Consider the following 14933-nt stretch of genomic DNA (forward strand, 5'->3'; position numbering starts at 1 on the left):
CCTTCCTTTCTTCCTCCCTACCTTTCCCTTTTCCCTTTTCCCTATTCCCCTTTCCTTTCCTTTCCTCTCCCCCCTTCCCTTTCTTTTCCTTTCCTTTCCCTCCTTCCCCTCTTTCCCTCCCTTCCTTTCCTCCCTCCCTCCCTCCCTCCCTCCCTCTCCCTCCCTCCCTCTCTCTTTCTTTGTTTCTTTGTTCCTTTCTTCCTTCCTTTCCTTCCCTCTTTCCCCCTTTCCCCTTCTCTCTTTAGTTTGTTCATTCGTTCTTCCTTTTTTCCTGGTCCTGGGCTTGAATTCAGGGCCTGGGCTCTGTCCCAGAGCCTCTGTGCCAGTGGCACTTCTGGCTTTTTCTGTTCATGTATTACTGAGGAATTGAACCCAGGGTTTCATGTATGCTAAGCAAGCACTCTACCACTAAGCCACATTCCTAGCCAAGCTTTTAATTTCTTTTTCTTTTTTTTTGTTTTGTGGTTGTGGGTGCTGTCCCTGAGCTCTTCAGCTCAAGGCTGTTGATGTTCTACCACTTGAGCCACAGTGCCACTTCCAGTTTTCTGGTAGTTAATTGGAGATAAGAGTCTTATGGACTTTTCTGCCTAGGCTGGTTTTTTTTTTTTTTTTTTTTTTTGGGATCTGGTCGTGGGACCTGAACTCTGGGCCTGGACGCTGTCCCTCAGCTCTTCAGCTCAAGGCTAGCCCTCTACCACTTGAGCCGCAACGCCACTTCCAGCTTTTTATTTCCTACTTATGTGGTGCTGAGGAATCGAACCCAGGGCCTCATGCATGCAAAGCAAGCACTCTACCACTGAGCCACCTTCCTAGCCCCCTGGGCTGGTTTTGAACCAGAATCCTCACATCTCAGCCTCCTGAGTAGCTAGGACTATAGGTGTGAGCGACCAGCTTTTCTTTTCTTTTCACTCCCTCCCTCCCTCCCTCCCTCCTTTCTTTCTTTCGTCAGTTGTGGGGCCTGAACTCTAGGCCTGGGCACTGTCCCTCAGCTCTTCAGCTCAAAACTAACGCTCTATCACTTGAGTCACAGCGCCACTTCCAGCCTTTTCTGCTTATGTGGTGCTGAGCAATTGAACCCAGGGCCTCATCCATGCAAGGCTAGCACTATACCACTGAGCCACCTTCCCAGCCCTAGCTTTTCTTTTTTTTTAGTCAGTCATGGGGCTTGAACTCTGGGCCTGGGCATTATCCCTCAGCTCTTCAGCTCAAGGCTAGAACTTTACCACTTGAACCACAGTGCCACTTCTGGCTTTTTCTGCTTATGTGGTACTGAGGAATAGAACCCAGGGCCTCATGCAGGCAAGGCAAGCAGTCTACCACTGAGCCACCTTCCCAGCCCCCGCTTTTTATTTCTTAATGATGCTGTAATAACTCACAAGAAAAGTAATTACACTGGGAAAGACGATTCTGTGTACCAAATATTTTCAAAGTATCCATTTCATTCTGAGCTCACAAAACAGTTCTTTTGGGGAAGATACCAGGCTAACATTCAGGAAATCTAGAGTCTAGTCTTGGTATTTCTCATCACAAAAATCATAATCTTGGGCAACTCAACTCACTCTGAACTTAATTTCCTCATTTGTCTATTGAATATTTTAGATATGTTCTTTCAGATTCTTCCTCACTTAGTGATTATAAATCTTTGTGATTTATGTGCTGACTCAATAATTTTTTTTGGGGGGGGGGGGGGGCCTGAACTCTGGGCCTGGGCGCTGTCCCTCAGCTCTTCAGCTCAATGCTAGCGCTCTACCACTTGAGCCACAATGCCACTTCTGGTTTTTTTTCTTTTTTGCTTATGTGGTGCTGAGGAATTGAACCCAGGGCCTCGTGCATACAAGGTAAGCGCTCTACCACTGAGCCACCTTCCCAGCCCAATAATTTAAAAAAAAATTTTTTTTTTGCTGGTCATGGGGCCTGAATTCTGGACCTGGGCGCTATCCCTCAGCTGTTCAGCTCAAGGCTAATAACGCTCTACCACTTGAGCCACAGCACCACTTCCGGCTTTTTTCTTTTTGCTTATGTGGTGCTGAGGAATCGAACCCAGGGCCTCATGTATGCAGGACATGCACTCTACCACTGAGCCACCTTCCCAGCCCCTGACTCAATACTTTTTTAGAGCTTTGTTGACATCAAAGTGTTGGACTATGTATCAGAAGCAAAATGCTCCCTAATATCCAGTGCTATATAAATATGAAGCCATGTTCTCTTAGTTTTTGCTTTAAGCAAAAAGACTTATAGGAAGCTAGGTACTTGTGGCTTAAGCTTGTAATCCTAGCTAACTAGGAGGCTGAGCTCTGGGGTGCTCTGTTTGAACTAGCCTAGGCAGATAATTTATCACCAGTTAAGCCAGAATTATCTGCATGGCTAGAGCATTAGCCTGGAGTGCAAAAGCTATGGGACAGCACCCAGGCCTTGAGTTTAAACCTCAGTACAGGCATGCACACAAAAAAGACTTGTAGAAAACTTAAATGTGTGTGTGTGTGTGTGTGTGTGTATGTATGTTAAGTTTGTAATATTATTCAACAGTTGTTTATTGAACTGCTGTTGTGCTCGCCCCAAAGGTATTTGAATATAAAATTTTGTTTTAAGGATTTTGTGTTTTTTTGTCAAGAAAACAAATTTGCTTGCCTATAATCATATTAAACAAGTGACAAGATAGAATGGCATAAAAAAAAAAGTGCATGGTATTACAATGTAAGGTTTCTTGGTGCCATTAGTATAACTGACTGTAGCAGAGAATTACATCCAAAAAGCAATTCCTGATGGATGTGATGATGTACACCTGTAATTCCAATGTTTGGGAAGGATATATAAGTTTAAGGTATGGCCTATATAGCCAGATCCTGTCTCAAAAACAAAAAATAATCCTGGCTCTTTTTTTTTGTCGGTCATGGGGCTTGAACTCTGGGCCTGGGCACTGTCCCTCAGCTCTTCAGCTCAAGGCGAGCGCTCTACCACTTGACTACAGCGCCACTTCCGGTTTTCTGGTGGTTTATTGGAGATAGGAGTCTCATTGTCTCTCCTGCCCGGGCTGGCTTTGAACCACGATCCTCAGATCTCAGCCTCCTGAGTAGCTAGGATTACAGGTTTGAGCCACCAGCGCCCGGCTTAAATGTTTTTTTTTTTTTTTTTTGGGTCCAGTTGTAGGGCCTGAACTCTGGGCCTGGGCACTGTTCCTCAGCTCTTCAGCTCAAGGCTAGTGCTCTACCACTTGAGCCACAGCGCCACTTCCAGCTTTTTTCTTTTTGCTTATGTGGTGCTGAGGAATCGAACCCAGGGCCTCATGCATGCAAGGCAAGCGCTCTACCACTGAGCCACCTTCCCAGTCCCAATCCTGGCTCTTAAACTTGTAATTTTTTTTTTCATATCTAGATACTTCTTACCTTGTAGTTACAATATTCTACCCCAGGAAAGAAGAAACATTTTCTTTTTCTTTTCTTTCTTTTTTTTTTGGGTCTGGTCATGCGGCCTGAACTCTGGGCCTGGGTGCTGTCCTTCAGCTCTTCAGCTCAAGGCTAGCACCCTACCACTTGAGCCACAGCGCCACTTCCAGCTTTTTTTTTTTTTTTTTTCTGCTTATGTGGTGCTAAGGAATTGAACCCAGGGCCTCATGCATGCAAGGCAAGCACTCTACCACTGAGCCAACTTCCCAGCCCATGCCTCTTGTAATTCTGAAGGGCACTCAGGAGGCTGAGATCTGAGGATTGCAGTTCAAAGCCAGCCTGGGCAGGAAACTCCAGGACTTTTATCTCCAATTAGCCACCGGAAAACCAGAAATGGAGCTGTGGCTTGAGCCAAAGAGCTGAGGGACAGCACCCAGGTCCAGAGTTTAAGCCCCATGACCGACCCCTCCCCCCCCAAAAAATGTGTTTTAATAATTTCAGGGATTTATATCTTAATTTTTATTTCATTGTGTGATGATTTTGATTTTTTTTTGCAGTACTGAGATTTGAACTCAGTGGTTTGCTCTTGTTCTACTTCCTTGATGAATCATTACACACTTGAGCCATGCCACTAGCCCTGCTTTTTGGTGTTAATTGGAGTTGGAAAAAAAGTCCTGTGGACTTTTTTGCCTAGGCTGACTTCAAACCTAAAATCCTCTAAGTCTTAGCCTTCTGAGTATCTAGGATAACCTACATTAATATGGCAGTTTGTATTTATTTATTTATTTATTTGTCGATTGTGGGGCCTGGACTTAGGTCTGGGTGCTGTCCTTCAGCTCTTCAACTCCAGGCTAGTGCTCTACCACTTGAGCCACAGTGCCACTTCCGAGTTTTTCTGCTTATGTGGTGCTGAGAAATCGAACCCAGGGCTTCATGCGTGCAAGGCAAGCGCTCTACCACTGAGCCACCTTCCCCATCTATAATCTATTTTTGTTCTATTTTGTTTGTGTTGTTTGAAGTATGAGACCTTTTTTTTTTTGGTCTTGTCGTGGGGCCTGAACTCTGGGCCTGGGCACTGTCCCTCAGCTCTTCAGCTCAAGGCTAGCACTCTACCACTTGAGCCACAATGCCACTTCCGGTTTTTTTCTTTTTTGCTTATGTGATGCTGAGGAATTGAACCCAGGGCCTCATGCATGCGAGGCAAACACTCTACCACTGAGCCAACTCCCCAGCCAACCCCAGGCGTATTTCTTTCTTTAGAATATTTTTATTCTCTTATTTTTTGGATTCAGTCAAAGTAAGTGACCTCATTCATTAAAATAATCATGGGTGGGTCGCTTGTGGCTCAGGCCTGTAATCCTAGCTATCAGGAGGCTGAGATCTGAGGATCACAGTTCAACTCTAGCTGGTCCGTGAGGATCAACAAGGGAAAGAGAATGAGAAAATGGCCTGTGTGTAGGAAGCACTTGAAACAGAGCTGGAGCTCCACAAGTTATCTATACAGTTGTTGGTTTCAGAAAAATTCAGTTTATAATCTGCCTGGCCCACATACATGTAGCAGGTGGCCAATGAAAGAGAACTAGATGAGGTGGGGGAAAAAAAAGAAAAAAAAAAAAAGAACTGGAGCACAAAGGTCTTGCTAGCCGCCTGCAGGCTTTACAACAGCATGTTGCAGAGCTAGAGATGACATTGTTTGCAGTTTCTACCACTCAGATTGCGGCAAACGAGAACATTCTAGACCTCATTAAAGACCTGAATAACATAGAACTGCAACTTCAGGCAAAGACCAGAAGCTATGATGATCTGGAAGAAGAGAACATCAAGCTGCAGGAGAGGCTGGGAGTGAGCCTGACAGAAGGCTGACATCAAGATAATTCGTGAGTTACAACAGCACTAGTGAAGTGGGCAGAGTTGGAAAGACAACTAGACAACATGAAAGAGTTGGTGACAACATTAAAGTTGGAGAGAGACACCTTTGCAGAGGACCTGAGGGTAGATTTCAGGTGGAATGAGAAGATCCAGTAGATTTCAGGTGGAATGAGAAGGTCCAGTAGTTCTTGGAGCAGATGAACTAGCTGAGAGAGGAGAAAGAGCAAGGGGTGAGGCAGAGACCAACCTGGTGGAACTGAGAAAGCAGCTATCAGAGCTACTACCTCCATAACCCCCTACAGGGCCATCTCAGGTGGAACAGCAGTTGTAGGCCCAGACCTATCAGTTGCTGAAGGAGCTAAGGAACCTGGAGCAGTAGGAGTAACTTCGGATACTGGAGAAGGCTGAGGAATGGAATCAGCATGCCAAAGATGGACACAAGATCCTTGAGAAAATGGAAAAGGAACATGAGAGCATAAGATGCAAACTCATACAACTAAGAGCTGAAAGATCAGCTGGCCCAGCTGTAGGATGCCCTCCTCTATAGACTGAGCAGTAAGAAGGAGGAGCTCGCCAGTGTCCTGCGCTTGGAGCAGCAGGTAAAGAAACATCTGCAGGAGAAACTGGACCAGTGAGAGGACCACTTAGGAGAATGGAAAGAGATAGCTGAGTTAAAGAGCCAAGCAGCTCAGAATCTTCAGGAGCAGTGTGACCAGTACTTGGCCCAGCTACCAGAGCTCAGAGCCATCTGTGAACAGCACATGACCTCCAATCAGCAGCAGAACTCAAGGAGGCCCTGCAGCAGTCCCTGCTGAGGCACACCCAGTTGGAGCAGCTGAAGCAGGAGCAGGTGCAGAGTAAGTTGGGAACCTGACTGTGTCTTGAAAGTTACAGGACACACTGAAGTGCCTGGAGGCAGCAGTATATGAGAATGGGCACCTGTGGGCCCAGCCCCAGCTGAGCTTTCAGGCTTTCCCTAGGGAAGGTGAAGGAGTGAGCAAAGAAGAAAAGGAAGTGACTCTACCTGATGTGACTGTCCCAGAGGACGTAGACAACCCACAAACCATGTGGGATTTTTACCTTGAATTGCTATCAGTTGCTGAATCAAAGTAGATGAAGCTCAGCCAGCAGTTGCAGGAGCAGCAGGTCAAGCTGCAGGTGCCTGGCCAACCTGGCAGTCAAATGCCAGAGAAAGCTGGTACTCTGGGCCCTCTTCCCTAAGGGCTAGAACCATGGCATGTTTGTGGACAATCATGTCCACAGATGCCCAAGAAGAAGCTGAAAATCTGCTGCATCCATGACCTGTCAAGTAAGGTGAACTACCAGAATCAAGTGGATGAACTCCACATCATTGCAGCCAGCTGCCAGAACACATCAGCGCCTTTGAAGAGTCCATCATTTTCTGTAAAGAACAGATGGAAGTTGTGAATGAGTTGTATCAGAAGAAAGATGAGTGTCAACAGGCTCTTCCAGAAGAGGGAGAGGAAGAAGGAGCTGCTGGAACAGCTAAGGCACCTTGCGGTGAAGGCACAAGTGCCAAGGCCAGAGGCTGGCAGCGAACCCAGACCCTTGCTGCTGAGGCCACCTCAGACCTGTCAGGCCCCACAAAGATGAAAGTTATACAGGAGCAGCAAGGTTTTGAAGAGGTGCAACTTGAAATTAATATGGAGCCTGCTCAATGAGAGCCTGGAGTGCCTTACCCCTGGAGAACCCCACCACAGAATAGATCATGCGACTGCTGCCCGATATCCAGCACCACAACGGTACAAATGAGTTCAAGATAATTACTGTCTAAAAACCTGGCAGTCATCGCCTAGAGAAGTGGGTTTCTATCCTTTTGCATGTACTTGGAACATGGCAACTGGGTGGAATTCTCTCAGGTCTTGTTATAATGGATGATGGAAGGTGTAGTTGGAGGCCAGACAGAGCAGAGACTACTGGTAGTGGCCCAAACTCTAAAGACATCTAATAATCCATTGGTTGCCAGAGAATGGACCCACATGATGGTTATTTTTTTTTTTTTTGGGTCCGGTTGTGGGGCCTGAACTCTGGGCCTGGGCGCTGTCCCTCAGCTCTTCAGCTCAAGGCTAGAGCTCTACCACTTGAGCCACAGCGCCACTTCCGGCTTTTTTCATTTTGCTTATGTGGTGCTGAGGAATCGAACCCAGGGCCTCAGGCATGCAAGGCAAGCGCTCTACCACTGAGCCATCTTCCCAGCCCAACATGATGGTTATTAAAAAGGGTAAATTCTTTACATAGGAAGAGGGAGAAGATGGGGAACAATGGCATATTATGTTGATGTTATTTTATAAGTGACTTCCGTATTAGCATACTCATTATTTTCTGATACACTTTTTTTTTTTTTTTTGGGTCCGGTCATGGGGCCTGAACTCTGGGCCTAGGTGCTATCCCTCAGCTCTTCAGCTCAAGGCTAGCGTTCTACCACTTGAGCCACAGCGCCACTTCTGCCTTTTATCTTTTTGCTTTTGGGGTGCTGAGGAATCAAACCTAGGGCCTCATGCATGCAAGGCAAGTGCTCTACCACTGAGCCACCTTCCTAGCCCCTCTGATACACTTTCATGCTAATTTATGGAGTAGTTTTCATAATTCTTTATATTTTTGTTTTTGTTGGTTGTGGGGCTTAAACTCTGGGCCTAAGTGCTGTCCCTCAGCTCTTCAGCTCAAAGCTAGCCATTTGAACCACAGTGTCATTTCTGGTTTTCTGGTGGTTTATTGGAGATGAGTCTCACAGACTTTCCTGCCCTGGCTGGCTTTGAACAACTATCCTCAGATCTCAGCCTCCTGAGTAGCCAGGATTGCAGGTGTGAACCACTTGTGCCCTGCCTTCTTTAGATTTTTTTTAAAGGAAAAATTTATATTATTTCCTCAAATGGGTCATTTTGCTATTTAGCATTATATGTTGGTACATTCATGCATTTTCTAAAAAATAATACTTTGTACCAGCCACACTGAATTTTCTCATTTGTATTTTAATATACTACGGTGGTGGTATGCTGAGGTGAAAAAAACAGTACAAACAAAAGAAAAGGTTATTAAACCTGATGGTGTGGGAAAAAGAAATAATATTACTAGAACAAATGGAGATATCCTGTAGTAGAAAACATACACCAAAAAAGTACAGATATATAATGCAGAATAATATACACGATAATGAATATATAGTGAGAATATTAAGCATCTCAATTTTTCACTTAAGAATTTTTCAAGGGCTGGGAATGTGGCTCTGTGGTAGAGCGCTTGCCTTGCATGCATGAGGCCCTGGGTTCAATTCCTCAGCACCACATAAGCCAAAAGAAAAAACCCAGTAGTGGCACTGTGGCTCAAGTGGTAGAGAGCTAGCCTTGAGCTGAAGAGCCGAGGGACAGTGCCCCGGCCCAGAGTTCAGGCCCCACGACTGGACCCCCTTCCCCCTCCCCTGCCCCGGCCAAAAAAAAGAATTTTTCAAATGATAAATGTAGCATACTGTTGATTGGATGTGATGAAATATTAAAATAAAAAGTCCCATGGATTTTCCTTCCTGGGCTGGCTTTGAACTATGATTCCCAGATTTCAACTTTCTGAGTCCTGGGGCTTGAACTCAGGGCCTGGACACTGTCCCTGAGCTGCATTCCAGCTTTTCCTTTTTATGTGAATCTGAGGAATCAAAACTCTTACCACTAAACCACATTCCAGCCTGGCTTTTGTAGTTTGAGAATTCATGGGCAATAAGAGATGGTGAGAGCCAGGCACTGGTAGCTCATGCCTGTAATACTAGCTACTCAGGAGGCTGGGATCTGAGGATTGCGGTTCAATGCTAGCTCAGTCCATGAAACTCTTAACTCCAATTAGCTACCAGAAAAAAAGGAAGTGGCACTGTGGGCTCAAGTGGTAGAGCTTGCCTTGAGCTGAAGAGCTCAGGGACAGCACCCAGGCCCAGAGTTCAAGCCCATGACTACCACCACCACCACCAAAAAAGATGGTCAGAAATAAGAGCCAAGAAATTCAACTTTATATGTTATATATAATACATATAAAGCTAATATAATTATATAAAGCTAATATGTATATATTCATATAATTAAACATATATAAATTATAATAGCACAATAGAGGAATGTTATATCTTTTATTTATTTTTTAATAATTTTTTTTCTTTGTTTTTGCTTATGTGGTGCTGAGGAATTGAACCCAGGGCCTCATGCATACAAGGCAAGCATTCTACCACTGAGCCACCTTCCCAGACCTTTAATAAGTTTTTTATTGTGAAAATACTATACAGAGGGGTTACAATTACATGAGCAAGTTAATGAGTACATTTCTTTTTTTTTTTTAAATTAAATGAGTACATTTCTTATCAAGCATTGTTGCCTCTTCCTTTGTTTTTCCCCTACCATCCCTTCCCTCCCATCTCCACAACTACACTCTCCTCTCCCCCTCATGTTAGATCATTTATTTATTTATTTTTTAGGAAGGAATAGGTCTGATTTATTACTCGGAATTGATGGCAACAACAGCTTGGTTTCCTTAAGTATTGACTTACTCCACTTGCTTAGGCAGCACCTACTAGGTTCAAGGCCCCCACCTCATTCCTAGTGTGACACTGATGCCTACGAGACAAAGGTCATTCCCAGATCACTGCTGGGAAAAGGCCCTGGTTCCTGATAGCCACATCTTGCATCTCTGGAGGGCTCTTTGATGTCCTCACAGCTTAGCAGCTATAATCCCAGCACTCAGGAGGCTGAGACAGAAAAATGGTTACGTTCAAAAGCCTGGTATTTTAACAGTTTTTAAGTGTATAATTCAGTAGCATAATTATGTTAGTATGTTGCAACTTTGACTGGTCTGTTTCTAAAACTTGCAAGTTATTCAGAAACATATTTTTTTTTTTGTCAGTTGTGGGGCTTGAACTCTGGGCCTGGGTGCTGTCCCTCAGCTCTTCAGCTCAAAGCGAGCCCTCTACCGCTTGAGCTGCAGCATCACTTCCGGTTTTCTAGTGGTTTATTGGAAATAAGAGTCTCACGGACTTTCCTGCCCACGCTGGCTTTGAACGGTGATCTTCAGATCTCAGCCTCCTGAGTAGCTAGGATTACAGGCTTGAGCCACTGGTGCCCAGCAGAAACGATATTCATTAAGAAATAATGCTCATTTCCCTTTTCCTGTAGCCCATCTATATTATCTTTGTACTACTTTGACAAAGTTGCTTATTCTAACTTTTATTTAAATTGAATTACATTATTTTGTGGTTGGTTTACTTTACCTAACATAATATTTTCTGAATTCATGTATAAGCACTTTGTACGTTTTTTTTTTTGTTTTTTTTTTTTTTTTTTGGTGCTGAGGATCAAGCCAGAGCTTTACTCATTCTAGGCAAGTGTTATATCACTGAGCACATACCTATTCCATTTCTTTTGAAACTAATTCCATATTTTGTTCATTTATGTGTATGGTTATAGTTTTTTGGGTTCTTCTTTTGACTTGTGAATAATTTCACTACAAATATTGTTATATGTCATATCTTTAAAATATATAGTCTAGGGCTGGGAAGGTGGCTCAGTGGTAGAGTGCTTGCCTTGCATCCATGAGGCCCTGGGTTTGATTCCTCAGCACCACATAAGCAGAAAAAATAAAAGAGCCGGAGGTGGTACTGTGGCTCAAGTGGTAGAGCGCTAGCCTTGAGCTGAAGAGCTGAGGGACAGCACTTAGGCCCAGAGTTCAGGCCTCACGACCGGACCCCCCCCCAAAAAAAAAAAAACAAACCCAAAATATATAGTCTAGCCTGCTGCCAGTGGCTCTTGCCTGTAATCCTAGCTACCCAGGATGTTGAGATATAAGGATCATGTTTCGAAGCCAGCCCAGGAAGGAAAATTCATGAGACTCTTATCTCCAAATTAATCACAGAAAAGGCCAGAAGTATCACTGTGGCTTAAGTGGTAGAGTAATAGCCTTGAGTAAAAGGAGCTCAGAGACAGCTCCTAGACCCAGAGTTTAAGCCTCAGGATCAGCCAAAAAAAAAAAAAATCTCTCTCTTAGAGAGAGAGTGAGAAAGTTTTTTCTGGGCTTCTATAGGAATAGCTTATATTAATTTTTTGTTGTTGAGGATGGGATATAGTTTGTTACTTTGAGTAATAAGTTTTTGTTAAGTTGGAGATTTAAGATTTTTTAATTTAAGCTGGGCGCTGGTGGCTCTTGCCTGTAATAATAGCTACTCAGGAGGCTGAGATCTGAGGATCATGGTTCAGAGCCAGCTCAGGCAGGAAAATCTGTGAGACTCTTATCCCCAATTAATCACCAGAAAACCAGAAGTGGCGCTGTGGTTTAAGTGGTAGAGTGCTACCCTTGAGCTGAAGAGCTGAGGTACAGCACCCAGGCCCAGAGTTCAAGCCCATGACCAACAACAACAAAAATTTTTTTAAAAATTTAGAACAGATAATGTGAGATCTACCATTTTAACAAAAATTATAAGTGTACAACCTTATGAACTATAATAAGCACATTATTATGCACAGTGTTGTATTAACTAAAACTTTATACCTACTGAGCAGCAGTTCTCCCATTTGATTTCTGTGATAATGTGATTTATAGTAAGAAATGTGTGTGTGTGTGTGTGTGTGTGTGTGTGTGTGTGTGTGTATATGTGTATATATATTTGGTTTTGTCCCCACTCCCAGGCCTAGAGCTCCTAAGACCTTTGTAGTATCCTTAGTGATAGGAGGTTATTATGCAGAGATTCTTTTTCTCTCTCTCAGTTCTGAGGTTTGAACTGAGGGCTTCATACTTGCCAGGCAGGCGCTCTGTTGTTGAGCCACACCTCCAGTCCTGCACAGTTTCTAAATCCCTTGGAATTCCTAATCGGAATGTCTTTTGTTCTAATAAAGTGACTTCTTTTTTTCATGCCAGTACTGGTTTTTTTTTTTTTTTTAATTTTTGGGTCCGGTCGTGGGGCCTGAACTCTGGGCTTGGGCGCTGTCCCTCAGCTCTTCAGCTCAAGGCTAGCGCTCTACTACTTGAGCCACAGCGCCACTTCCGGCTTTTTTCTTTTTGCTTATGTGCTGCTGAGGAATCGAACCCAGGGCCTTGAGCATGCAAGGCAAGCGCTCTACCACTGAGCCAACTTCCCAGCCCCCCAGTACTGGGTTTTAAACTCAGGACTTTATAATCACTCTTGGCTTTTTCAGTCATGACTGGTATTTTACTATTTGCACCATACCTCCAGGTCTTCTTTTGGTAATTATATTTTTTTCTGGTTAATTAATATTAGAGATAAGAGTTTCAGATTTATCCATCTGGGCTAACTTTGAACCTCCATCCTCAGATCATAGCCTCTTGAGATCTAGGATTAAAAGAGTAGCTAAGACGAGAAGAGTAAGTCACCAGTGCCCAGATTGAGCTGGTTTTTAGCAGTGGGATGGAGGCTTGTCACTGGAGAAACCAAGCTATGATTAGTATTTTGGGGCTTTCAGCCCCACTCCACATCTTCCAGGAAAGAGAAAGGGATGGAGATTGAATAATTGAATTAAGTTGTGATGAAATCTTCATAAAAATCGCTATACTACAGGGTTCAACAAGCTTGTGTGTGTGTGCGTGCACACACACATGCATGTGCATGTGCGTGCTGGTTTATGGGCTCAAAAACATGTGCACATGAGCCAGTCTAGGGGCTTTTTTTGTGCTGAGCGTAGGCTCTGTCTCTGGAGTCTTTTTGCTCACAGCTCCATTTCCAGCCTTTTTTTTTTCTTTTCTTTTTTTGTTGTTGTCATGGGGCCTGAACTCTGGGCCTGGGCTCTGTCCCTCAGCTCTTCAGTTCAAGGCAAGCACTCTACCTCTAGAGCCACAGTGCTACTTGCAGCTTTTTCTGCTTATGTGATGCTGAGGAATCAAACCCAGGGCCTCATGCATGCAAGGCAAGTACTCTACCACTGAGCCACATTCCCAGCCCTCCAGCTTTTTGGTGATTATAACTGGAGATAAGAGTCTCATAGACTTTTCTGCCCTATTGTCCTTGTTCTGTGATTCTCAGATCTCAGCCTCCTGATACCAAGGATTATAAGCATAAGCTACTTGTGCCTGGCTTCTGACTGAGAAGGGTAGTATACCTGGAAAGAGTATAGACACTCTATATTTCTTTCTCACATGCATCCTTTATAATAAACTGGTAATTACAAGTGTTTTCTTGAGTTCTGTGAGCCATTCTAGGAAATGATTGAGCCTGACCTGCAGCTGGTTGGTCAAATAGTATCTGAAGCAAGAACGGTCTTGTAAGACTGAACCTTAACCTGTGGCCTTTGACCCTAATTCCAGAATTGAATTGAATTATACAACACTTAGGTGATATCAGAGAATTGGTGTATGAGGGGGAAATCCTACATACCTGGTATCAGAAGTGAAGTGTTCTATGTTCAGAGTTGAAGGTATTTATTATCAGATAAAACATTTGGGTTTTCCTATTAAATTTCTCTTCCCTCAATCTTTGGCAGAAACTTCTTGCTTTCTGTTTCTATTGGTTGAATAGAAATGAATGTAATATCAATCCTGTACCTGGCTTGTTTGGTTAACAAAATATTTTTAAGGTTCTTCTATGTTGCACATAACAATTTCCTTCTTTCTAATAAGTGTGTGTATATACCAACCACATTTTTTTTACTCATTCATCCGTGAATAGACATTTAGGCTATTTACATATTTTGGCTATTGTGGATAGTCCTGCAGCAAACATGGGGATACATATATCTCCTTAATATTTGAATTTCAGTTCTTTTGGATTAATACCTAGAAGTGAGATTGCTGATATTATGTACACTCTGTATAGAAATGGAAAAAGTAGTGAGCTGGGAGTGTGGCTCAAGACTCTACATTTTATATTTATTTATTTATTTATTTATTTTTGGGTCCGGTCATGGGGACTGAACTCTGGGCCTGGGCACTGTCCCTCAGCTCTTCAGCTCAAGGCTAGTGCCCTACCACTTGAGCCACAGCACCACTTCCGGCTTTTTTCTTTTTTGCTTATGTGGTGCTGAGGAATTGAACCCAGGGCCTCATGCATGCAAGGCAAGTGCTCTACCACTGAGCCACCTTCCCAGCCCTCTACATTTTATATTTAAAGTTAGTTGATATTCTGGAAGGGGCAAAAATTCTAGGAACAGTAAAAAGGATCAATGGTTGCAGGAGATCAGGGCAAGGAGGAAGGATGAGTAGGTGAAGTACAACTAATTTTTTTTTAGAGTGGTGAAATTATTCTGTATGATACTGCAATGGTAGATACATGGCATTGTGCATTTGTCAAGGTCCATAGACCTGAATACAAACAAAGAATGAGCCTTAATATAAACCGAGGAGTTCAGTTAATTTTTTATTTCTTCAAACTAAAGATTCCAGGCATCGGTCATATTGTAGAGTGAAGTATCAAATGATGTGATAGAAACAAGAATGTAGGTAATTTTAGATTGGGCACTTAAGACAGACCTCTCTGAGGTGCTAACATTCCTAGCAGAGGGAGCAGGTAGCACAGTCCTTAGGACCCAAATGATTTTAATGTTTTTGGAAAATAGAAAACTAGAGTTGGAGTGGGTGAATGGGAAAATACGGTGAAGTGGGTTCAGAGCATCAGTCATGGACAGAATAGAATGAAGCATCTATAAATGGATGGTAAGGAGTTTGGATGATTTTTAAAGTGAGATAGAAGGT

At 43.5% G+C, this 14933-nt stretch overlaps 1 protein-coding gene across 2 annotated transcripts in view; it reads left to right on the top strand.

Annotated features, from left to right (window-relative positions):
- Itch (itchy E3 ubiquitin protein ligase) overlaps positions 1 to 14933 on the top strand; it is a 104322-nt gene that overhangs the window by 7757 nt on the left and 81632 nt on the right. The window lies entirely within an intron of this gene.

The sequence above is a fragment of the Dipodomys spectabilis genome, unplaced genomic scaffold (assembly GCF_019054845.1).
Source record: "Dipodomys spectabilis isolate Male_0828 unplaced genomic scaffold, ASM1905484v1 ptg000175l, whole genome shotgun sequence".
Classification (NCBI taxonomy): Eukaryota; Metazoa; Chordata; class Mammalia; order Rodentia; family Heteromyidae; genus Dipodomys; species Dipodomys spectabilis.